This window comes from Lithobates pipiens, unplaced genomic scaffold (genome assembly GCF_037356315.1).
Source record: "Lithobates pipiens isolate NorthernLeopardFrog02 unplaced genomic scaffold, aLitPip1_a1.2 Scaffold_13, whole genome shotgun sequence".
Classification (NCBI taxonomy): domain Eukaryota; kingdom Metazoa; phylum Chordata; class Amphibia; order Anura; family Ranidae; genus Lithobates; species Lithobates pipiens.
This window is the reverse complement of record NW_027507718.1, coordinates 419931711-419954154: the sequence shown is the minus strand read 5'-3', so window position 1 is coordinate 419954154 and position 22444 is coordinate 419931711. Positions and strand designations below refer to the sequence as shown.

General features: G+C 43.8%; 1 protein-coding gene across 1 annotated transcript in view; it reads right to left on the bottom strand.

The window, feature by feature from the left end:
* Nucleotides 1-22444, bottom strand: part of APBB2 (amyloid beta precursor protein binding family B member 2) — a 505529-nt gene that overhangs the window by 482091 nt on the left and 994 nt on the right. Inside the window, exon 2 of the mRNA XM_077477579.1 lies at nucleotides 1470-1536. The gene's annotated coding sequence lies outside the window, so the exon portion shown is untranslated. The remainder of the gene's footprint in view (nucleotides 1-1469; nucleotides 1537-22444) is intronic.

The following is a 22444-nucleotide window of genomic DNA, read 5'->3' as shown; positions in this document are numbered from 1 at the left end:
GCGTTAATATAGTGTGACATAGAAAATTGGAACTAACACTATTTTATTCTCTAGGGTGCCTGCTTTCGAAAAATATATGTTTGCGGTTTTTATGTAATCTTAAGGCCTAAAATAATTTTTTAGGCATTTGTACAAAAAATGGCTCTGGCAGCAAAAGGTTTAAAGCTGAACTCTAGGGAAAACAAAAGTCCTCCCTTGCAGTGGGACATCCCCCACACTGCAGGGGTAAAAACTTGATTAAAGGAATGGAAAAGTCACTTTAAGTTACCCAATCCTCCACGTCTGCAGGCTCCCTCTGTGCTGCTAGACTGCTTTCTGCAGCCTCTCCTAACCTATTCTCTGGCAGTCACAGGTGCTCTGATGTCATCAAGTATAATATAATACAATGCTTTTTTTTATATATTCTTTATTTTTCTTTTTTCCACTTTATACATATACATTTATAAAAAGCAAACATCAATACAATTTATTAAGAGGTCTTCTCACATCCCTCTTCTTACCCAATACCTTCTTACCCCCCTCCCCCCCCGGGGGCAAAAAAAAAAGGAGGGGGGAGGTATGCCCCTCTATCTCCCCCTTCTCCATCGCCGTCCTCTCTGTCCCCTTCTCACTCAACCAACGCCCGGCGGTCCCCCTTCAGCAAGAATGTCAGCCATTTTTGCCATTTCCCTTGACGTTTGTGAATCGACTCTTCTATTAGCCTACCCTGCTCCATATAATACAATGCTTGCACTGGATGTGAGGACACTGAGAGACAGACCACCATTGGAGTGTAGGGGAGCAGGGATCAGGTAAGTAGATAAGTAAAAGTGCTTTTTCTGGTCTTAAAAACATAAATGAGCATTTATTTCCTGGGGAACCCCACTACAAGGAAGAATTTTTGTTTTTCCTAGCTTTAGGCTGGGTTCACACTGCTGCGGCTAGGAGACCCGGATGTGATTCGCACCGCACTGCAGTGCAAATCACATCCGATCTCTGTGCGATGCGAGTTCAGCCATACAGATAGTATGGCTGAATTCACATCGCACCCACCCCAAACTCGCACAGGACCCGTTTTTTGGTCCGCAGCAGAATCGGATCGCATGGGTGTTCACACCATGCGATCCGATTCCTGTCTGAGTTTGCAGATCGCACTGCGATATGCAAACTGATCTGGGGATGTCATTAACGTTTCACTGACACTCCCAGCAGTCCACATAGGGCAGTGTGAACTGCCGCCGGGAGGCATGCGATGCAGGAACCCGCCGCGGATTTGCGGCGTTCCCGCATCGCTTCAGTGTGAACCCAGCCTTAAAGCGGTTGTAAACCGCTGGTTGTTTTTTTTTTTTGTGCACGTTTAGGAGATATTTACAGTACCTATAGATAAGCCTTATTATAGGCTTACCTATAGGTACAAATTATGCACATGAGTTTACTTCCTCTTTAATATATCAAAGAAAAAGTAGTTAATGGAATCAGAAAACACTCACCAATCCGAGACACACAATAAGCTCCACATTGGTTATTAGAGGAAAGGTCCGTTCTTTTGAAGTACACCTGTGATAACAGTAAATATATTAAAGCAAACCCACCAATGCCTAAATGGTAGTGACAGGCTCCACAACTACAATGATGGCACCAAATTACACTCCACCAATTCAGAGCTCTCCCATCCATCAATATAATGTGCACACTGCAGGACAGTATACCCTGAGCCAGGGGCGTAACTAGAAATTACAGGGCCCCATAGCAAAATGTTGTATGGGGCCCCCCTGCAAACAGCCCCCCCCCACAGCTGCCCTAGTGTCAATGCAGCATGACCTGTGCCCCATACAGCGTGACTATGTACAATGCAGAGTACCTGAGCCGAATGCAGCGTGACCTGTGCCTCGTGCCCCATACAGTGTGACCTGTGCCCCATACAGCGTGACCTGTGCCCAATGCAGCATTTCCTGTGCCCAATACAGCCTGGCCTGCCTGTGCCCCATACAGCCTTACCTGTGCAGAGGAAGAGGCAAGCCGTCCGGATCAGCAGAGAGCGGGATTGCCCACTGTAATATCTTTCATTTGAATTTCCCGTCTTCACGAGGCTCACGTCACATAGCCCCACCTCTTGGCCCGACGCCTTTGATGACGTCACATGTCCTGCATTGGACCGGCGTACTGTCTATCAAAGGCGCCGGGGCAAGAGGTGGAGCTATGTGACGTGAGTCCCGGGAACACTGGAAGGTCTAATGAAAGCTATTACAGTGGGTAATTCCGTTCTCTGCTGATATGGACAGCTCGCCTCTTCCTCTCCTCTCTCTTCCCCTGGCTGGGAGACTGTGCCAGCAGTGCTCTTATCCTTACCGGGCCCCACTCTGCTGTGGGCTCCATAGCGCCGTGTGGGTCGCTATGGGGGTAGTTCTACCCCTGCCTTTACCTGAAGTCACACAGTGCAATTTGTGTGTATATTTTGTACATATATACAGGTGCATCTCACAAAATTAGAATATCATCAAAAAGTTAATTCATTTCATTAATCATTTAAAAAAGTGAAACTCGTATATTTTATATAGATGCATTACACATAGAGTGATATATTCTAAGCATCTCTTTCTTTTAATTTTGCTGATTATGGCTTACAGCTAGGTAAAAACAAAATTCAGTATCTCAGACAATTAGAATATTAGATAAGACTAATAAAAAAAGGATTTTTAAAACAAAAATGTTGGCTTGCTTAAAAGTAAGTCCATGTACAGTATAGTATGCACTCAATACTTGGACTTGGTCGGGGCTCCTTTTGCATGGATTACTGCATCAATGTGGTGTGGCATGGAGGTGATCAGCCTGTGGCTTTGCTGAGGTGTTATGGAAGCCCAGGTTGCTTTGATAGTGGCTTTCAGCTTGTCTGCATTGTTGGGTCTGGTGTCTCTCATCTTCCTGTTGACAATTCCCCACAGATTCTCTATGGGGTTTAGGTCAGACAAGTTTGCTGGCCAATCAAGCACAGTGATACCATGATCATTAAACCAGGTATTGGTATTTTTGGCAGTGTGGGCCAGGTGCCAAGTCCTGCTGCAAAATTAAATCTTCAAGCATCTCCATAAAGCTGGTCAGCAGAGGGAAGCATGAAGTTCTCTAGAATTTCCTGGTAGAGGTCTGCGCTGACTTTGGACTTGATAATACACAGTGGACCAACACCAGCAGATTTCCACAGTCCGTGATAATTTGGGGAGCCATTTCATCTGCTAGTTTCAGCTGTTTTTCTTCAGCTGGAACAGGGGCCTTAGTCAAGATAGAGGGAATTATGCAGGCTGAGTACTGCAGAGTACTGCAGAGTATTAGCACTGAGCAGTGCTGTGTGCACTACAGATTCAGCCCACAGCACTGCTACAAACGATCTCTCCCCCTCTCCCCTCACACAGGTACAGATTGGTACAGAGAGGAGGGAGGAACCGGTGTCATGACATGACGCCGGTTTGTTTAAAAGTGATCGCTCCGTCATTTGACAGAGCGATCACCTGGTAAACGCCCGCTACCAGCGGCCATTTACCGTGATCTGTGGTCATGAATATTTCCATGAACGAGCCCCAAGGGGAGCAATCAGCAACCAAGAGCAACATTCTGGGAGGACGTCCATGGACGCCTTCCCAGAATAAGCTGACCGCACTGTAGCCATCTTTCGGCTATGGCCCGGTCGGCAAGTGGTTAAAAAGAGTAAACACAGTTGATTGATAATAAATATCTTCAGGCAAACACTAACCATGAGCGAAAGAAACGTTTTTGTGTTATCATTCATATTCTCTGGAAAATAATCATAAATTCTGTCAGGGTATGTAAACTTATGAACACGAGTGTGTGTGTGTGTGTGTGTGTGTGTGTGTGTGTGTGTGTGTATATATATATATACAGTGGTGTGAAAAAGTGTTTGCCCCTTCCTCATTTCCTGTTCCTTTGCATGTTTGTCACACTTAAGTGTTTCGGAACATCAAACCAATTTAAACAATAGTCAAGGACAACACAAGTAAACACAAAATGCAATTTGTAAATGAAGGTGTTTATTATTAAAGGTGAAAAAAAATCCAAACCATCATGGCCCTGTGTGAAAAAGTGATTGCCCCCTAAACCTAATAACTGGTTGGGCCACCCTTAGCAGCAACAACTGCAACCAAGCGTTTGCGATAACGTGCAATGAGGCTTTTACAGCGTCCTGGAGGAATTTTGGCCCACTCATCTTTGCAGAATTGTCTTAATTCAGTTACATTAGAGGGTTTTCGAGCATGAACGGCCTTTTTAAGGTCATACCACAACATCTCAATAGGATTCAGGTCAGGACTTTGGCTAGGCCACTCCAAAGTCTTCATTTTGTTTTTCTTCAGCCATTCGGTGGTGGACTTGCTGGTGTGTTTAGGATCATTGTCCTGCTGCAGAACCCAAGTTCGTTTCAGCTTGAGTACACGAACAGATGGTCAGACATTCTCCTTCAGGATCTCTTGGTAGACAGCAGAATTCATAGTTCCTTTTATCACGGCAAGTCTTCCAGGTCCTGAAGCAGCAAAACAGCCCCAGACCATCACACTACCACCACCATATTTTACTGTTGGTATAATGTTCTTTTTATGAAATGCAGTGTTCCTTCTACGCCAGATATACTTGGACACACACCTTCCAAAGAGTTCCACTTTTGTCTCATCGGTCCACAGAATGTTGTCCCAAAAGTCTTGGGGATCATCAAGATGTGTTGTGGAGAAATTGAGACGAGCTTTGATGTTCTTTTTGCTCAGCAGTGGTTTTCTCCTTGGAACTCTGCCATGCAGGCCATTTTTGCCCAGTCTTTTCCTGATGGTGGAGGCATGAACGCTGACCTTAACTGAGGCAAGTGAGGCCTGCAGTTCCTTGGACGTTGTTGTGGGGTCTTTTGTGACCTCTTGGATGAGTCGTCGCTGCGCTCTTGGGGTAATTTTGGGCGGCCGGCCACTCCTGGGAAGGTTCACCACTGTTCCATGTCTTCGCCATTTGTGGATAATGGCTCTCACTGTGGTTCGCTGGATTCCCAAAGCTTTGGAAATGGCTTTATAACCCTTTCCAGACTGATAGATCTCAATTACTTTCTTTCTCAATTGTTCCTGAATTTCTTTGGGTCTCGGCATGATGTGTAGCTTTTAAGGATCTTCTGGTGGACCTTACTGTGTCAAGCAGCTCCTATTTAAGTGATGCCTTGATTGTGAACAGGTGTGGCAATAATCAGGCCTGGGTGTGGCTAGAGAAATTGAACTCAGGTGTGGACAACCACAGTTATAGTATGTTTTAACAAGGGGGGCAATCACTTTTTCACACAGGGCCATGATGGTTTGGATTTTTTTTCACCTTTAATAATAAACACCTTCATTTACAAATTGCATTTTGTGTTTACTTGTGTTGTCCTTGACTATTGTTTAAATTGGTTTGATGTTTCGAAACACTTAAGTGTGACAAACATGCAAAGGAACAGGAAATGAGGAAGGGGGCAAACACTTTTTCACAACCACTGTATATCTCCCACACACACACTGTATATATATGAGGTGTGTATTAAATAACGAGACTGATTAAGTAACTCACCTTTATTGATATGTATTACAAATTTAATGCTTGTCCCCTTCAATATATTCCCCATTTGTGTTTCTACACATCTCCCGTTATCTTCTTTACAGCATCAACTGACACAAAACATGTCCCTTTAAGCACTGATTTAACTCTTGGGAATTCGTTCTCACGTCCCTCGCTGAATCTTTTGTGCCATTCAAACACAACGCACAAGAAGTTATTCACATAAGCTATAGTAAGCATTTGAAAACATTCTGTTGGTGTTTTGTGCAATTTTACTAAAAATGTCAAATTGACACGTTCAACTTTTAAACTACAGAAAACACAACCAAATTAAATGGCGACTCACAATCAACTGAACGTCATAGAGTGCAGCTGCTTGTCACACAGGTTCAAACATGTTCAAGGTCACCACACATGCAGTTATAACTGATTCGGACTGCTTTGTTTACTAAGTGGGATCACAGTCTCGTTATTTAATAGACACATTCACCGGCCACTTTATTAGGTACAACTGTTCAATTGCTTGATAACACAAATTGTTAATCAGCCAATCACATGGCAGCAACTCAATGCATTTAGGCATCTAGACATGGTGAAGATGACTTGCTGAAGTTTAAACCGGGCATCAGAATGGGGAAGAAATGGGAATTTAAATGACTTTGAAAGTGGCATGGTTGTTGGTGCTAGATGGGCTGATCTGAGTATTTCAAAAACTGTTGATCTACTGGGATTTTCACGCACAACTATCTCTAGAGTTTACAGAGAATGGTCCGAAAAATAGAAAATATCCAGTGAGCAGCAGTTGTGTGGAAGAAAATGGTTCCAGAAGATAGAAAGGCAACAGTAACTCAAATAACCACTCATCACAACCAAGGTATGCAGAATACCATCTCTGAATGCTCAAAACATAAAACCTTGAAACAAATGGGCTACAGCAGCAGAAGACCATTCTGGGTCCCACTCCTCTCAGTTAAGAACAGAAAACTGAGGCTACAATTCGCACAGGCTCGCCAAAATTGGACAATAGAAGATTGGAAAAATCTTGCCTGGTCTGATGATTCTCGATTTCATGCCATGGCCTACCTGAATATTGTTGCTGACCATGTCCATCCCTTTATGACTACAGTGTACCCATCTTCTGATGGCTACTTCCAGCAGGATAATGCACCATGTCACAAAGCTCAAATCATCTCAAACTAGAGCTGCACGATTCTGGTTAAAATGAGAATCACAATTTTTTTGCTTATAAGATAGATCACGATTCTCACGGCGTAACATCATCTTTTACATTAAAACAAAAAAGAATAAGCTAACTTTACTATTTTGTGTATGAAACGTGGGTTGCGCTAACTTTACTTTTTGTTCAGCCAAAAGTGCCGTGCTCAAACAAAAAACAAAAAACTTATTTAGCTATAAAGAGTAACTCCCCTCACATAATATTCCAATAGTGCTAAATATAAACTAAAAAGTATATTGGTACCACTGCAGAGCCCACCCGTCTCACTTATCCCTGCACTGATATCAAATGGTTAAAGTGCTTTACAGTGCCCACAAAGTGTAGAGTCAAAATATACTATGGGTGTTCCAAGTGAACACTCACACGGAGACACCCCTATCATCCAATAGCTAAAGTGCCTTATGGTGCCCTAAAACAGGGGTTGACAAATTTGCTTTGAATTTAGGAGCCAGTTGAAAAAGTTAGGAGCCAGTTTTTTTTAAAGAGTGGTATGGATTGCCAGCTCCCGGGATAAGGCCAGTCATTTTCACCCCCTATAACTAACTCACAAAACGGAACACCCAGTCAATAACTCCAATGTAACGCTGTTACATCAGGGTTATGGGCTGACCAGAAAGAGTAAGGCTGGCAACAGATGGAACTGGTTGGCTTAGGCAGGTGGCACTGGCAGATGGCACTGGTTGGCACTGGCAGGTGGCACTGGTTTGGGACTAACAGATGGTACTGGTTGCCACTGGCAGGCACGTGGAACTGCCAGATGGCACTGGCAGGTGACACTGGTTGGCATTGGCAGGTGGCACTATTGGCACAGGCAGGTGGACAATGAACAATCGCTTCAGTGCTAGTTAGTTCCTCTTATTTCAAAAGTACTTCTTTTCAAGCTTAAGGTGCTCCTTCTAATCACCAACTAAGTGTTTTTACCACCACCAGATGAAATGGCCACTCACCAGACCTAGTCTGTGTCTGCGCCTTTAGTTCATTTAAGGATAACCACTCCTTCAATGGTCTCATCAACAGCCTCTCCAAACGGGAAATAGAAACCTTCTCGTGCTATTTAACTCACAAAAGTATATAAGGGACCATCATAGTGCAGCAAGTCAATACAAATTTTTTAAAACAGCTAGATGTACACTCACATATGCCTGTGCCTAAGCCGGTACCAAGCATGTCCAGCCATGTACGTGGGAATAAAGATGGGGTCTCCGCGTGCTCACAGCCCTCAGTAGTGCCCTGTGGTTCCCGAGAATGCATCCCAATCCTTCTTTCTCATCCACTGACTCTAATCAATTGCGTCCACCTGATGATGCAACACTGATTTGCGAAACACGTAGCGGCTGTCTGGGAGAAAGAAGGATTGGGAGTGTCCGATGTGTCTGCCATAATGTCTGCCATAATGTCGCAGTCACATTAAAAATCGCAGATCGCCACCATTACTAGTATAAAAAATTATTATTAATAAAAATGCCATAAAATTATCCCCTATTTTGTAGACATTATAACTTTTGCGTAAACCAATCAATAAACACTTATTGTGATCTTTTTTACCAAAAATATGTAGAAGAAAACTGAGCAAAAAATGTTTTTTTATATATTTTTGGGGGATATTTATTATAGCAAAAAGTAAAAAATAATCCTTTTTTTTTTTTTCAAATGTTTCGCTCTTTTTTTGTGTTCTGTGTGATCCAACCAGGAAATCCAAAGTGATTTTTCACTTTGGGAACAGGAGTGGCTGAGTCCCTCAAGGAATGGAACAAAGGCACACGGGTTTTTTTAGCACTAGAAGGCTAAGACAAATGACAAAAAATTTTGAAAAAAGGAAATTAAAGTAACTTATTGTCCCGTATATTAATATGAACCTAATAATAAAATTGCTAAAATAATTGCAAGCACATTATACCCTACTACCGAGCATACTTATAATGACCTAAGTAGACACATGGATTAGAGCCCATTGTAGATGTGTACGCCAGAAAAAAAAAACAAAGAGAGGAAAGTGCAGTTTTATTAGAGAAATGTGCTAATATTTTCGTCTACAGGGTGTAGTTGGCTAAGTGAGAGAGTTATGTTTGTTGTCCATAGGTGTGTGAGATCCATGGATTGTTATGTCGTGTTACCATATTTATCGGCATATAACACAAACTTTTTTCCCCTTAAAATCAGGGGAAAATCGCAGGTGCGTGTTATACGCCGATCCTCAGCGATTTCTGAGTGATTTTTGAGCCTCTGGGCGGCTTTCAGCCGCCTTCGGCCCTTCTCGCTGCTTTCGGCCCTTCTCGGCGGCTTTCGCCCGCCATCGGCCCTTCTCGGCGCCCTAATACCGCCGAGACCGGCCGAAAGCTGACAAGAACGGCCGAAAGCCACCGAGTACGGCCGGAGGCGGCCGAGAGCCGCCGAGTATGGCCGAAAGCCGCCGAGAACAGCCGAAGGCGGCCGAGAACTACCGGGCGCCGCTAAGATACACAGGACATCTCGGCGGCACCATTTTTAAAAATAAAAGCTGAAATTATCACTGACAAGGGGACAACGATGCACAAGACTGCAATGATAGACAGGCTGCAATGATGGACAGGCTGCATGACAAGGCTGCAATGATGGACAGGCTGCATGACAAGGCTGCAATGATGGACAGGCTGCATGACAAGGCTGGAAATGACACTGACAAGGCTTCAGATGGACACTGATAAGGCTGCATTGATGGGCATTTAAATGTAAGTTTTTTTCCTTAAATTTCCCTCCTAAACTTGGGGTGCGTGTTATACGCCGGCGCTTGTTATACGCCGATAAATACGGGAGTTGTATTTATATGTCTAAAGTGCTGTATCAGCAAAACAGTTGATCCCAACCACGACGCTACCTGCCTGGAGTTTGCATGTTCTCTTTGTGCCTGCATCAGTTTCCTCCAGGTACTCCGGTTTCCTCCCACACTCCAAAGACATACTGGTAGGTTAATTGGACCCTGTCTAAATTGTCCCTAGTGTATGTATGAATGTGAGTTAGGGACCTTAGGATTGTAAGATCCTTGAGGGTAGGGGCTGATGAATGTGAAATAATAATAATAGTTTGTTTTGTGTTTGTTATGTAGACATGTGCATTCGTTTTTGTCCGAATGCATTTTTGTTTGAATTTTGGGTATTTTCGTTATCTTTTTAACAAACGATAATGAACGCGCAGAATCCGAAAACCAAAAGATCCGACATAAACAAATTATTTATTTTAGTTTTCGTTGTGACAACAGTTCGATATAGATAGGAAATTCGACATGACGCTGACAATAGCAATCTGTATCCATCGAACCTGTGGTCGAATGTGCCTAACCTTAGCTCTATTAGTCCAAGATTATTCTACATATAGAGAAAAGATTTGACATTATAGAGACAATAGCAAAAAAGGTTGAATGTGCCTAACCTAACTCTATTAGTCTAAGATTATTCGACATAGAGAGAAAAGATTAAACATGAAGATTTGAAAAAGCAGTCGCCGCGAGTGGACATTTATGGTCAAATGCTCTGCCCATAGGCTATAGAAGATTTCTAATGTTGGTTGACTTGTAATAATAATTAATTCATATAATTATACTATTGTCATACAACATTAGAATTCTACTATAGCTTGTAGGTAGAACATTCGACTGGAAATGTACGATTGTGGCGTCGTAAAGTTTAGCTGCTCCGTCGAATCTTCTTAGAACATATGACAGACACCATAAGCCTTCAATTACAGATTTGACCTTAATTATTTCGGATTTTCGCACTAATGCATTTTTTAACGAAACAAAATAAATAAAAACGAATTTCGGGAGTAACTAAATAAATGTATTTTTCGGACGAAAACAAAATTCCGAAACAAAATATTTTTGTGTTGTTATGTATGTTTTAAACAAGTGATAAACAAGTGATGGGACATTGCCACAAGGACAATTACAGGTAACAAGTCAGTGGCATGTTGTTCATTGCAACTTTTTGAAGCAAGAAAAATATTTTGTCTGTAAAGTGTGACCTTAAAAACTAAAAATTGTATTTCCGACTTAAAATCGTGAGCAATTTGATCTATAAAATTTAGGTATAAAAAAAAAATTTACTTAAAATTGTAAAATCGTGTGCAGTGTGTAGTCATTTTGCACTGTGGTCAATTTAATATGAAAAAGAAAACTTAAACATTATATTTGCTTATTCTAAAATAAAAGTTAATCTAAAAACTGTGAGCTGAAAAATCGTTAATTTAAATACTTGCTGGGGTGGCTAATCATGTGGTGATTGGAGCCACACCCAATACACTTAATAAAATTTATAAAAATAATTAAAGTGAAATGTTAAAAGATTAGTGACATAAAAAAGCCTTATTCACTGTTGATTAAAGTTTAAAAATAATATAATAATAATAAATAATTGGTGTTTTATAGTTTAAAGGAGAAACACCCCCCCCCCTCCTTCTTTGACAGGGGTTAAATTTCATGCCTTGTGTGTGTGTGAACAGCTGTATTGTTATGCAAATTGAGTGAGCTGAGTGAACTGTAAAAAAAAAAAAAAGAAAGTAAAATACCACCTAATAATGTATATTTACATGTGTTTGTGTATTAAAGGATCTCTAAAAGCAATTTTTTTTTTAAATAACAAACATGTTATACTTACCTCCACTGTGCAGCTCGTTTTGCACAGAGTGGCCCCGAACCTGCTCTTCTGGGGTCCCTCGGCGGCTGTCTCGGCTTCCTCCCGCAAGGACTCCACAACTTCATGTGAGCTCCCTCGCATAGTGTGGAGTGCTTGCGGGCACGCTCCCATGATACAGCGAGCGGCCATAGCCGCTCACTGTATCATTCAGCCCCGCCCCTCGCCGCGTCATTGGATGTGATTGACAGCAGCGCAAGCCAATGGCTGCGCTGCTTTCAATGCATCCACTCTAGCCAATCAACGGTCAGGGTGAGCGGTGAATAGGATGTCGGGGGCGAGCGCGGGACTTTCGAGGGGTCAGGTAAGTAAAACGAGGGGGCTGGGGGGGGGGGAGGGGGGCGGTATTGTCGGATGTTTTTTCACCTTAATGCATAGGATACATTAAGGTGAAAAAACATTTACCTTTACAACCCCTTTAACTCTAATCTTTGTTTTCATAGAAGAAACAGTTTATGAAGAGTTTTCCAATGTGTTCAGTATGGTAAAGTATAACTTTTGCCACGTACACATGAGCGGAATGTCCGACAGAAAAAGTCCGATGGGAGCTTTTCATCATATATTCCGATCGTGTGTATGCCCCATTGGACTTTTTACGTAGAAATTTCTACAGACCTAGAAATAGAACATGTTCTAAATATTTCCAACGGAACCAATTCCTATCGGGAAAATCGCTTGTCTGTATGCTGTTCCGACGGACCAAAAACTACGCATGCTCTGAAGCAAGTAAGAGAAGGAAGCTATTGGCTACTGGCTATTGAATATCCTATTTCCTATGTCATACGTGGTGTATGTCACCGTGTTCTTGACGTTCAGACTTTGGTGTGATCGTGTGTACGCAAGACAGTTCCAGCTGAATTACATTGGAACTCCGTCGGAAAAACCTTGAGAGTTTATTCTGACGGGGAAACTGGTTGTATGTACAAGGCATTACTTGCAAGACAAAGGGGAATTCATAACAAAATTATTATTTTTTGAGCTGCTCATTTCTAACCATGGTGAATAATAGTTTTTTTTTTATAGTAATGGTATACCATACATAAAAATACATGTGGTAACATTTAGTTTGATGTCAAACAATTTTTGGTATTAGAAAAAGTGCACTGGTAAAACATCTAAGAAAGAAAATGTTCAAAATGCTTACTGTATGCTAAATATCTCTAACCTTTGTTTTATTTTTAGGAGGAAAATATAATGTGTTTTGTTACTAAAATTTTGATGCTTATTCCTCGGATTGGTTTTACGCCCTGGGTTGCTTTATTTAAGGTCTTCAGAACAGAAGGAGGCCACAGTCTTCAAAGACAATTCACCAATGGTTTCTGATGGTGGGGTGGCTCTTGACATCTAATGTAAGGGGAGGAGACATCTAATCTTACAGATACAACTGGTCCTTTTGTGGACAATCATAACAGGATGAAATTGAGTTTGACACCCCTGCCCTAGATAATTAAGCATCTCCTGTCTTAGGCTACATTTCCCCTATAGTGACCCCCAAAGTCACGTGATTCAGAGACTCCGGTGTGTGGCATTGATCTAACTTTACAGTCTCTAGATCGGGGTTGTATCGAAGGTCGCATCAAGGTATGCATGAACCTTTTCAAAGTCGCTGCAACTTTAAGTTGCAATAGTGGGAACTGATCCTTATATAATTTTTGTATATTATTTTATGATGAAAAGTTTTATTAAGATTGAATTGAACAATTGTTGCTCTAGTTAAAACACCTGTGGTAAAAAAAAATAATAATAAATAAATAAATAAAGCAATGAATGTATGTCAGTGTTACTACATTGAGTGTTAAAGCGGAGGTCCACCCTAAAGTGGACCTTCCGCTCATTGGAATCCTCCCCCCCTCCGGCGCCACAATTGGCACCTTTCAGGGGGGAGGGGGGTGCAGGTACCTGTACAGTACGGTATCTGCACCCACTTCCGGGATAGCTCTCTGAGGCAGCGGGTCCATCCTTATTGCGCAGCGCGACTCGCGCATGCGCAGTAGGGAACCGGGAAATTAAGCCGAAAGGCTCCACTTCCTGATTCCCATACCCAAGATGGTGGCGGCAGCACCCGAGAGACGATCGAGAGATCGGCATCGGGTGCCGACATCGCGGGCGCGCTGGGCGGGTAAGTGTCCTTATTTTAAATGTCAGCAGCTGCAGTATTTGTAGCTGCTGGCTTTAAAAAAAAAAAAAACGGCGGAACTCCCGGAGGACTCCCGCTTTAAGATTACTTGGGTATTAAGATTTTAAATTAGACCTGTCACAGATTGTCAGCTTTTCTACAGATCTGTCTCCTCTATTAGGCTGGATTCACACCAATGCATTTCTAGTGCTTTTTGCATTTTGCAGATTTGCACTACAGTCCATTTAACATGGTTTGCTATGGAACACGTTCTGAAGTACAAATCTGCAAAATGCAAAAAGCACAAAAAATGCATAGGTGTGAATCCAGCCTTACCAAAGATCAGCAGGTATGCTGGTATTACATAGTAGGTGAGGTTGACAAAAAAAAAAAAGTCCTTCAAGTCCAACCAACGTGTGTGATTATTGTATTGGTATTGGCATTTAGTTCCAATGCTTTAACTTATAAGGTCTGCAGTTGTAGCTTATCACACAAAACTTGTTTTTAAGACTAGATTAAACCTCCTGTTAATTGAATTAGCGACATGCCCAGCCAGTACTGCCTTTTCAAGCTAAAGCAGATTGCCTTAGGAGTTGAATAATAGTGTCCCAAGTAAGTCTACCTTTTTGTCTCCAAGTGTATTTTAAACTAGTTTCCTGTTTGGTGACACCATGCCACTTCACTACTCTTATAGAGTCCTGTGTGACTGTTTCCATGGCTACTCATTTCTAGCTGTCTTATGTGTCTTCTTGTATCTGTTCCCCAATGTCTGTGTGTGTCCAGGCACACACCTGTCCGCTTGAATTTTACTCCTTATTGTTTAGTGATCCCAGCGCTACAAGGGGTTCTCATTTGTCCATTGGCCCTTAGTACTAGGTATCTGCCTGCCTGGGTGAGTAAGAGGGCCGCAACCGGGGAACTGTCTGCAGCACAAACCATCTCTACCATCAAGAGCTCTGGAGAAGACAAGGAAGTTCCTTAGACTCTGCACCTCATTGCTTTCAAGGACCCTCACCATTGTTGCATGTGCGGACATGCTGTGTTCTCCCCGGATAATACCATTAGGTATCCTTCCTGCCTTAGAATCCTTGTACACATCAACTGTATCTTGTGTACCTGACTTCCTATAAACCCTGAACCCCAGCACTGCACTATACTCCTGACATGTAAACTCTGTATTCTGTGCTCTCTATGTTCCTGTAGGATCACTGACCCAAACCATATGTGATAGGCCCCAACTCTGAGAAGCCTATTGTTCATGATAAATATTTCATTGAATTCAGGATAGTCTAGACAGCTTAGGTTAAATGACAGTTGAAAAACATTTTATACTAAATGAGAATGTTTTCTCCTTGTAGTTAGATGTTTTTCTTTTCTTCTAGATCTCATTAACTCTAGAACATAGATTTACTTCAACAGTAAAAAACTCAACGGCTTTATGAGCATTTTTGTTAATGATCTAATGTAGGACTAATAATCTGAGTGACGCCATCTTCAAAAATATCCTCCCTCCATCATTCCTTGGCTTTATGACATCAGCTACAAACAGCATTGATGGAAAAGAGTGCTTTTAAAAGCTTTTTTTTATGTGTCTGAAGAACTTTGATACTTATTATGTCAGCTGTCTGAACAAATTCAAAGCTCAGTTTGCTATAATTGCAAAAAGATCTGAAAACCTACTGGAAGTTTCTTGTCATGTGGACTGCGATAGTCCTGAAGAAAAGAAAATTATGTATGAACATTGTATGCGTTCTTAAAGGGGTTCTGCACTCATAATACAACATTTGCCCATTCTGTTGCCTCTAGTTAATATATCTCATAATGCCACCTGTTTTTTTTTTTTGATTCACCTACCTTTTGTAATCTTCAGTACTTTATTTTAAACCCCTGCGGCGATGGGCGGTCTCTTGCGGCGATGGGCGGTCTCTTGCGGGGATCAGCGTAATTTCCTGTTGAAGCCCGCACTGTCTCCTGTGATCTCGTTCGTGTAATCCCAGGAGACATTGCGGCTAATGCACCCGACATCTCGCGAGATTTCGGGTGCTACAGCCGACATCTCGCGTGATTTTGGTAATTACAGCCGAGATCTCGCGAGATCTCGGCTGTAATTACCGAAATCACGCGAGATGTCGGCTGTAGCACCCGAAATCTCGCGAGATGTCGGCTGTAGCACCCGAAATCTCGCGAGATGTCGGGTGCATTAGCCGCAATGTCTCCTGGGATTACACGAACGAGATCCCAGGAGACAGTGCGGGCTTCAACAGGAAATTACGCTGATCCCCGCAAGAGACCGCCCATCGCCGCAGGGGTTTAAAATAAAGTACTGAAGATTACAAAAGGTAGGTGAATCAAAAAAAAAAAACAGGTGGCATTATGAGATATATTAACTAGAGGCAACAGAATGGGCAAATGTTGTATTATGAGTGCAGAACCCCTTTAAGGCTTTGCATTGGAGTCTAATGCCACGTACACACGACCGGACTTTTCGAGGGACTGGGTCCGACAGACTTTCGATGGAGTTCTGACGGAGTTCTGACAGAGTTCTGACGGACTTTCCGAATGAACGGACTTGGCCACACACAATCACACCAAAGTCCGACGGATTTGAACGTGATGACGTACGACTGGAATAGAATAAGGAAGTTCATAGCCAGTAGCCAATAGCTGCCCTAGCGTCGGTTTTTGTCCGTCGGACTAGCATACACACGAGCGGATTTCTCGGTAGGAACTGGGTCCGGCGGAGTTCTGGCGGAAAAATTTGAAACATGTTCCATTTCTAAAGTCTGTCAGACTTTTGCAAATCAAAAGTCCGCTGCAGCCCACACACGATTGAATGGTCTGCCGGAATCATTCCGTCTGACTTTTGATGTTGAAAAGTCCGGTCGTGTGTACGCGGCATTATGGACTAGCTGTCAAAGTTACAGCAGAGGAATCAACTAAAGACTTGGCATTCATACATTGTTAGACCAATGTGTCATTTTTTATTTTAGACATTTTTGTATTTTTATATTTTTGTTTAGCCTTGACAAAGCAAAATGAGATTTTTCTGCGGAAGTAAATTGGGTATATAAATTAGGAGAAATATGAACTAGAAAATAAATATTTAAAGCGGGACTCCCGCAATTTTTTTTTAAAGTCAGCTGCTACAAATACTGCAGCTGCTGATGTTTAGAATAAGGACACTCACCGGTCCCAGGGTCCAGCGATGTCGGCACCCAAGGCTAAACCATCCCTTGGTCCTGCCGCTGCCATCTTCGATAAGGGAATCAGAAAATGAAGCCTCGTGGCTTCACTTCCCGGTTCCCTACTGCGCATGAGCGAGTCGTGCAGCGCAACCTGAATGGTCCCCGCTGTCTCTGGGACCCATGTGTTTCCCACCAGACAGCACGGCAGGACAGGAAGAGGCATAGACTCCCGTGGGAGTCTAAGCCTGGAAGTGGGTGCAAATACCTGTCTTAGGTATCTGCACCCCCCCCCCCCCCCGAAAGGTGCCAAATGTGACACCGGAGGGGGGGAGGGTTCCGAAAAGCAGAGGTTCAATTTTTGTGTGAACCTCCACTTTAAACTAAGATTAGGCAGTTAGAGGGAGATGTTGGAATTTAGAAGCGATTGATAGGAATTGTAATTGTATCTGCTTTTCTTTAAAATGCCATTTATGTTAGGTTTTGTATGTGTTATGAGACTTTGTTTATTTAATCTTCTATATTGACATGGCAATCAATATTCACATCTAGTTAGGCCCTACGCAGCTTTAAAGCGGAGGTTCACACAAAAATAGAACCTCCGCTTTTCGTAACCCCCCCCCGATGTCACATTTGGCACCTTTCAGGGGGGAGGGGGTGCAGATACCGGTATAATACAGGTATTTGCACCCACTTCCGGGTATAGTCTACACCCCCCCCCCCCCCCACTGTCTGCTGGGAAACACACGGATCCCAGAGACAGCAGGGACCATCCGGATTGTGCAGCGCGACTCTCGCATGCGCAGTAGAGAACCAGGCTGTGAAGCCGCAAGACTTCACTTCCTTATTACCTTACTGAAGATTGCGGCAGCAGCACCCGAGAGCCGAGCGACAAATCGGCTTTGGGTGCCGACATCACGGGCGCCCTGGACAGGTGAGTGTCCATATTTTAAAAGTCACCAAAAGAATCTCTACACTGAATAGTCAAGAACCCAACTGTCCACAACCAGTGTATGAACTGTTTGTTATAGTGCTGTTATGTTATGTTATGTTTTGTTAGTTATGTCGTCAGTTATGTGGTCAATTCTTAAAGCGGAGGTCCACCCTAAAGTGGACCTTCCGCTCATTGGAATCCTCCCCCCCTCCGGCGCCACAATTGGCACCTTTCAGGGGGGAGGGGGGTGCAGATACCTGTACAGTACAGGTATCTGCACCCACTTCCGGGATAGCTCTCTGCGGAAAGGGGTGTAGATCTACGCCCCTTTCCGAAAGTCCCCCGCTGCCTGCTGGGAAACACACAGATCCCAGAGGCAGCGGGTCCATCCTTATTGCGCAGCGCGACTCGCGCATGCGCAGTAGGGAACCGGGAAATGAAGCCGAAAGGCTCCACTTCCTGATTCCCATACCCAAGATGGCGGCGGCAGCACCCGAGAGACGATCGAGAGATCGGCTTCGGGTGCCGACATCGCAGGCGCGCTGGGCGGGTAAGTGTCCTTATTTTAAGGCCTCATGCACACGAGACCCAGTTAAACGCGCGTTCAGATGCAGTTGGACAGTTTTTTCAACTGCACCTGAACTCATTCAATGTTATCCTATGTGTCCATGCACACAGTCTCGTTTTTTTCCGTTTATATGCAGTTGCGTTTAATCTCGTTTTTCCAGAAGCAAAAAAATTCGTTCAGAAACAAAAATTTCTGCGTTTCAGACGCAAAACACGGCTAAACGCGGCACCCGCGTTTGCGTTTATATGCGTTTTTAAAGGTGACCTTTTTTTTTACATTAAAAATCTCAAAAATGATTGCAAATGATGAAAAACCATTAGAAAAATATTTTAAACAATTGCAATTGCAAGTGGACAATCCACAACTTGTGGCAAGTGACATGGCAGGTGGCAAGTGATGTGGCAAGTGGACAATCCACAACTTGTGGCAAGTGACGTGGCAGGTGAAGTGGCAAGTGACGTGGAAAGTGGACAATCCACAACTTGTGGCAGGTGACGCGGCAAGTGACCTGGCAGGTGACGCGGCAAGTGACCTGGCAGGTGACGTGGCAAGTGGAAAATCAACAACTTGTGGCAGGTGACTGGCATGTGACGTGGCAAGTGGACAATCCATAACTTGTGGCAGGTGACGTGGCAAGTGACGTGGCAAGTGGACAATCCACTTGTGGCAGGGGACGTGGCAAGTGACGTGGCAAGTGGACAATCCACTTGTGGCAGGGGATGTGGCGAGTGGACAATCCACAACTTGTGTCAGGTGACGTGGCAAGTGGACAATCCACAACTTGTGGCAGGTGATGTGGCTGGTGACGTGGCAAGTGGACAATCCACATCTTGTGGCAGGTGACGTGGCAGGTGACGTGGAAAGTGGTGTGGCAAGTGGACAATCCACAGCTTGTGGCAGGTGATGTGGCTGGTGACGTGGTAAGTGGACAATCCACAACTTGTGGCAGATGGCATGGCAGGTGACGTGGAAAGTGGACAATCCACATCTTGTGGCAAGTGACGTGGCAGGTGATGTGGCAAGTGACGTGGCAAGTGGACAATCCACAACTTGTGGCAGGTGAGGTGGCAGGTGATGTGGCAAGTGATGTGGCAGGTGATGTGACAAGTGGACAATCCACATCTTGTGGCAAGTGACGTGGCAGCTGACGTGGCAAGTGACATGGCAAGTGGACAATCCACATCTCGTGGCAAGTGACGTGGCAGGTGATGTGGCAAGTGACGTGGCAAGTGGACAATCCACAACTTGTGGCAGGTGACGTGGCAGGTGATGTGGCAAGTGACGTGGCAGCTGACGTGGCAAATGGACAATCCAAAACTTGTGGCAGGTGACGTGGCAAGTGACGTGGCAGGTGACGTGGCAAGTGATGTGGCAAGTGGACAATCCACAGCTTGTGGCAAGTGACGTGGCAAGTGGACAATCCACAACTTGTGGCAGGTGACATGGCAAGTGACGTGGCAGGTGACGTGGCAAGTGATGTGGCAAGTGGACAATCCACAGCTTGTGGCAAGTGACGTGGCAAGTGGACAATCCACAACTTGTGGCAGGTGACGTGGCAAGTGAACAATCCACAACTTGTGGCAGGTGACGTGGCAAGTGACGTGGCAGGTGATGTGGCAAGTGACGCGGCAAGTAGACAATCCACAACTTGTGGCAGGTGATGTGGCAAGTGACGTGGCAGGTGATGTGGCAAGTCACGTGACAAGTGGACAATCCACAACTTGTGGCAGGTGATGTGGCTGGTGACGTGGCAAGCGGACAATCCACAGCTTGTGGCAGGTGGCATGGCAGATGACGTGGAAAGTGGACAATCCACATCAAGTGGCAAGTGACGTGGCAGGTGATGTGGCAAGTGACGTGGCAAGTGGACAATCCACAATTTGTGGCAGGTGACGTGGCAGGTGATGTGGCAAGTGGACAATCCCCAACTTGTGGCAAGTGGACAATCCACAACTTGTGGCAGGTGCCGTGGCAAGTGACACGGCAAATGCAAGTGTACAACTGCTCTCTATGCTGCTGCTGCTCACTCTGATCAAAATAGCAGAAATAGTTAAAAAAAATGCTTTGAGAGCTTGGGGAGGGTCTACATGATGTTATCTTTATAAACGCGTTTAAACGCAAACGCGTCTAAACGCGTCTAAACGCGGCATGCAAACGCGGCAAAACGCGCGTTTCTAAACGCGCGTTTCAGCTTTTTTTAACAGAGGTTTCATCTGCGTCTCGTGTGCATGAGGCCTAAAAGTCAGCAGCTGCTGTATTTGTAGCTGCTGGCTTTTAAAAAAAATAAAATTGTCTGGGCAGGAGGGGGCGGGGGGGGGGGGTTTAAGTGTCCAGTAAGCAAGTGGTTAATTTAACAAGCTGAAGTTAGAAGCTGATTGGCTAACATGCACAGTAGCACCAGATTCTGAGTGCTCCAGGTTTGGTAAATTTTCCCAAGACTCCTTTAACACTGAGGTGGTTTTCAGGCGTTTTAATACTAGAAATAGCACCTGTAAAGCGCCTGAAATCCACCTCCAATTCATTCCGGTATGACTTTTTACACTGGGGCGGTGCACTTGTGGGATGTTAGGAAAAGTCCTGCAAGCAGCATCTTTGGGGCGGTTTGGGAGCGATATGCGCTCCAAAAATGCCCTGCCCATTAAAATGAATGGGCAACGCCTCCAAAGTACTTTGAAAACTCATGAAACACGGCCGTTTTTAACCCTTGCATTGGGATTAAATCGAGCGGCACTTTACATCAAATGATAAGTGTGAAAGCAGCCTAGGGGTCCTTTCACACAGGTGGTTCGCCCGGCAGACTTTGCTTTTCTTAGCGGGGGATCGCTCCACTGATCCCTGCTGAGCAGACGGATGACAGGTCCACTCACTGTGCAGAGACAGACCTGTCAGTGCCCTGCTCTTCTCTATGGAGGATCGGATATAAACGGGCCGCCTGTCTATTTTCATCCGATCCGATATACTGATGGAAAATAGGGTCACCATCACTCTGCATTTCACGAACAGGATCAGATCAGAGAGCAGTGAGTGTCAGCAGACATGTCACCGCTGACATCCAACACTCCACAGGAATGAATGGAGGCTTCGATCGGGCGGACCTGATCGGAAAGTCCGGAGTATCACTGGATTATAAACAGCATAGGCTCTTATTTAATGTATTATATAGCTATACCTGCAACAGGGGCCAGCCTAAAGCGATCTAGCAGGACTTCATTTTCTGACTAAAGTTCCAGTTTAGGTGTCCGTTTATGAAGCAGTGATCAGTGGAGATCCAGAGGATCGCCGTTGATCACAGCCCATAAACAGTTTATAAACCAGAGATAATCGGGGAGAAGTGTTTAAACTTGTTCTCCCGCCGATTATCTCCACACATGGAGAATCCTCATTGAATGACACAGTAATGGCCAGTTTATGAAGCTGAGATCTCAGCGCTTCACTGGTGATCTGTTTCAGAATTGACACTCCCCGATTCACCAGCTCAGAGGTGGAGAACCGGGGAGTGAAGAGAGAATCTGGGGGGATCTGAGGAGGAAAGAGGAAGATAATTAACTTCCTTATTCCTCGTTCAGACCCCCCAACACTGTAACCATGTCCCCCTGTCATAGTTATGTGTATACATATATATATACATATATATATATAATGTGTATATGTATATATATATATATATATATATATATATATATATATATATATATATATATAGTGTGTGTATATACATGTATATATAATGTCTGTGTGTGTATACATGTATATACACACACACATTATATATATATGTATACACATAACTATGACAGGGGGACATGGTTACATGTATATATAATGTCTGTGTGTGTATACATGTATATATTATGTAGGGGGACGCTTTATTTTACTAACATTAATCACACCGTGTGTCAGTGTATTGAGCTGTGATAATTTATCACTGCTTAATAAATTGACATCTCTGTGTATCGGTGAATTTCTAGTACTGTAATCTCGTAAAGTCTCACGAGATTCCAGTATTAGGGGGCCGTTCTCCAGTGTTAGAAGTGTTTGTAGATCGCTTCACTCCTCCAAGGGTGAAGCGATCTACTCCGCTTTATAAACTGGCATACAGAGGAGAAAGATCTCCTCTGTGAATGCCGGAGAATGAAGCAGTGAATAGATTTCACTGCTTCATAAAAGGACACCTTAATAAAAAAAGCTGATCA